The following is a 3,903-nucleotide window of genomic DNA, read 5'->3' as shown; positions in this document are numbered from 1 at the left end:
CTAAAAACAGCACAAAAACAAAAGTCATTTTATTTTCAGTCAACGAACATATGATTAAAATAATTACAGGAAATGAACCATTTCCGACTTACAGCCATTAACCAACAGTAGTGAAAACATGTGTACATGTGTTTTGTTTATGACTTCCCAATTCCAAATCTTTCATCGCCAAATACGAAAGCATAATTGCAGGACTCAAAACTTAATTTCTTCATTTAGCAAACTCTTTCTCTACAGTGACAGACTGTTTTACAACCCTTCTGCAACAACCTGTGGATAAGCTGAAAGTACCCTGGATGCTGAAACCTATATAAGGGTGAGTGACCTTAATCAGGAAGACAGACTTTAAAAACAAACACTAATACACAGCGTAGACTGCCGTGAACACACTCAAGACACACAAACACACTGTTTGCTGAAGCCATGGATTAAAGGTAATAATGTTGTAAGAAATATCACACATTTTTTTTATAAAATAAATATGTTGAAACATCCAGTCTCATTCACTTCCATTGATTTTCATTTATACAGATCAGCTTGTTACGCTGCTTGATGTAACAAACAGGTATTTTCTTATTACATCGATTTACTGTCATTAAAACACTGGTTTGATTGTTTACTGCCGTTTGATATTTGTAGTCATTCAACCACAGGGACAAATTAATCAGACGTTTTAATATATTGGCAGAAAAGAGCATACTTCCTCATTTCAAAATAAAGCGGCTACTTTAGCTTCATCATAAGATCTTTCTCTATTATATGAAGAACCACTTTTTTTACTCTTATGAATGGCAACCAGTTTTGTAAAGTGTGGGAATATACATTTATATTATCTATATATAACTGAAAAGTTGTTTTCAGGGTGTGACAGACCTTAAAATGTCTTGTTTTCCTGAGCCCTGATGGTCTCCAAAGTAATGCGAATTATCAGTTTCACAGCACGGCTGTATCTATTGTCTTCTCTGTCTCCAGAACATCATTTGCACACCGTTTTAATGCCTAAATGTATCGTGAATGCTTATATGCTGATGAGATCGGGCCTGGAAATGCCTGTTACCCTGATGACAATAACATTTCGTTTGCATGCTTTGTTTGACTGCTCCCACCAACATGTATCAAATGTATTTAAACTGAGTGTCTGTTGTACCAATTGGGAGTCTCTTTCGATGACGCCACAGCCACACTGAGTTCTTCTTATTAAAAGGAGTCTGCTTTGAAGATACTGAAAGTTTTCCCTGTTTTTTTGGGCTCGTCTTAGAGTTTCACAAAAGTTTGGTGCCGTGAGCCAAACTAGAGAAATTCATAATAAATGTAACTAATTATAAATACTCAAATATCTTTAACTGAGTAGTTTTTTTAGGAATTGTAATTTACTAAGTAGTTTTAAAAATGTGTTCTCTTACTTTCCCTTAAGTACATTTTTAATAGTGGTGTAACGGCTCACAAATCTCATGGTTCGGATCACATTATGTTTTTTTTTTAGTCATGGATTGGACCATTTTTTTGGTTCAGCCAAAAAGGGGATGAGACAAATATAATTTGCTTTCCATTAATTACAAAAACAGCACTGAAGGACACTTTTGTTTTTAACAAAGATATTCAAGGTGTACCGCAAGGTTTTAAGTCAAAATTTTCTGCTACACCGTTCCTAAGGTATGTAAAAGATTATTTATTTTAAAAAACATATGTAATTTTTTTAAGACAACAGTATCTCCAGCTAAAAAGATATCCAAAGATGCCGTTTTAAATTGTACAGAAATCTTTTTTTTAACAAATGAAGACAGCAGAAGTCAATGATTCATTTAAATTATTTAGCCTGACTTGTTTACAGCTCTAAATATTATAAATTTTTCTCAAAATAAAATATACTATTCAAAAGGGAAAAAGGTTTTTGTTTTTAACCCAGACATTTAAAAAGAACTTATTTTAGAGCAGTAATCGAAATAACATGAAACTGTGACATTTTTTTCCAAGGTTATCATACCAGAATCAGAATCTTATACGGTATAGTACTGTATAGTATAGCACAATACATGTCTAGTTTAGACTGCATGTAACTGATGAGAAGATGGTGGATGTTTACTGTATGATGACTAAAATCATCAAATCTTAAACATCAAATAAATGGACTACAGAATGTTACGTTTACAAACACACACATGCATCAGTTTTCAGTGTAATACTCACTACTCTTTAAAGGGCTATTTTTACTCATACTTTGAGTAATATTTACAACATTTTTAGTTAAGTAATGGTACTTTTACTTGAGCAAGATATTTCAGTATTCCTTCTACCACTCACGGCAACCATTGACTTATATTTCACTGATAATCTTCTACTAAAGAAAAAATTCAGCTACATCTTCAATGGCCCGAGGCCAAGTAAATTAACAGCCAATTTTTATTTTTTTGGATAAACTCACCTTTTAATGGTTCTACAATCACATACAGTGAGATCACAAATTACAGAGCAAGTAAAAACCTATTTATCGTAATAACAGTCAGCAATGAGACGCTCAGAAAATTCTAGTTTGTGCAAGCCAGAAAAGACAAGCACGCACAGACATCCAGAGAAACCAAGAGATAAACAGAGAGAGATTCTACCCCCATATTTGGTAAAACGATGGATCTTCCCATGAACACCTCAGTGAGGCAACAAAAAGCAGAAGGAGGATCTCCAGCTCAATCATTCATCAAGGATACACACACACACACACACACACCACAGCCAAAAAGTCCTGATTTGGCCTTATTAGGAACGATAGTGAGCACAAACTCACAATGGCGCTATTTAAAAGACACTTTATTCACAAATGGTAACCTTTCACAAACGCACATAAGGAAAAACACACACACACTGAGCCAAACTCCAGCTGCTCTGAAGTAGAATTTGCATGTGACATGAATTATAGAGCAAAGCTGTTATTGCTGAAGCTCAGATACGGCTTCTGTTGAGTCTGGATGGATGGGTGAACTGCAGTAGACTCAACCGTTACTCTATCCATGCACACACACACCCACACACACAGCAGACCTGAGAACACTTGAAGATAAGGAAACAGTGCTTCTTTCAGTACACTCATGGCATTCAATTAGACCACACAACCCATCTTTGTGTCTGTGACAGAAATAGGAAGAGATATTAAAGACAGTAGCTTATCTTATATTGCGCTAGATCATATTTAAAAAACACTGATGGTGTAAATTAAATGAAAATGAAATGTGAATACTGAAAAAAAAGCTTGCTTAATTTAGGCAGATTTTTTATGCGGGCATCTTGGTGGCGCAGTGGGCAGCACGATCGCCTCACAGCAAGAAGTTCACTGGTTCAAGCCCCGGCTAGGTCAATTGGCATTTCTGTGTGGAGTTTGCACGTTTACCCTGTGTTGGTGTGGGTTTCCTCCGGGTGCTCCAGTTTCCCCCACAGTCTAAAGACATGCGGTATAGGTGAATTAAATAAGCTCAATTTGGACTATTTTCCCAATATCACCTTTACAAAATAAATAGCTTCAATAAAAGCAATTTTACAATGTCAAAAATTATAACGGGGGATGCACCGATATGGAAATTTTGGCTGACATGAATAACTCTTTACATTTACTTTCTTTACATATATACAGTGGTCCTTTGCTATAGCACAGTTTACCTTTCGCGCCATTGCAGTTTTGTGGATTTTTTTTCGTGTAATTTAACATGTTATTTTTACAACGTATTGTGTTCTGCCCCCTGATTAGCGCATTGTGATCTGTGCCCTGATTAGCGCCTTGTTTTCTGTGTCCTGATTGGATGTAGACCACTGTCAATCAATCTCCTTTGTGCCATGTCTCCTGTACAGTACAGAATGCGCTCAGCTTGCCAAACTTACATAAATCTTTGATCGCTAGCAGTGTGATTCTGAAGTGCT

The sequence above is a fragment of the Danio rerio genome, chromosome 2, assembly GCF_049306965.1.
Source record: "Danio rerio strain Tuebingen ecotype United States chromosome 2, GRCz12tu, whole genome shotgun sequence".
Classification (NCBI taxonomy): domain Eukaryota; kingdom Metazoa; phylum Chordata; class Actinopteri; order Cypriniformes; family Danionidae; genus Danio; species Danio rerio.
Note: the sequence above shows the minus strand (reverse complement) of the source record.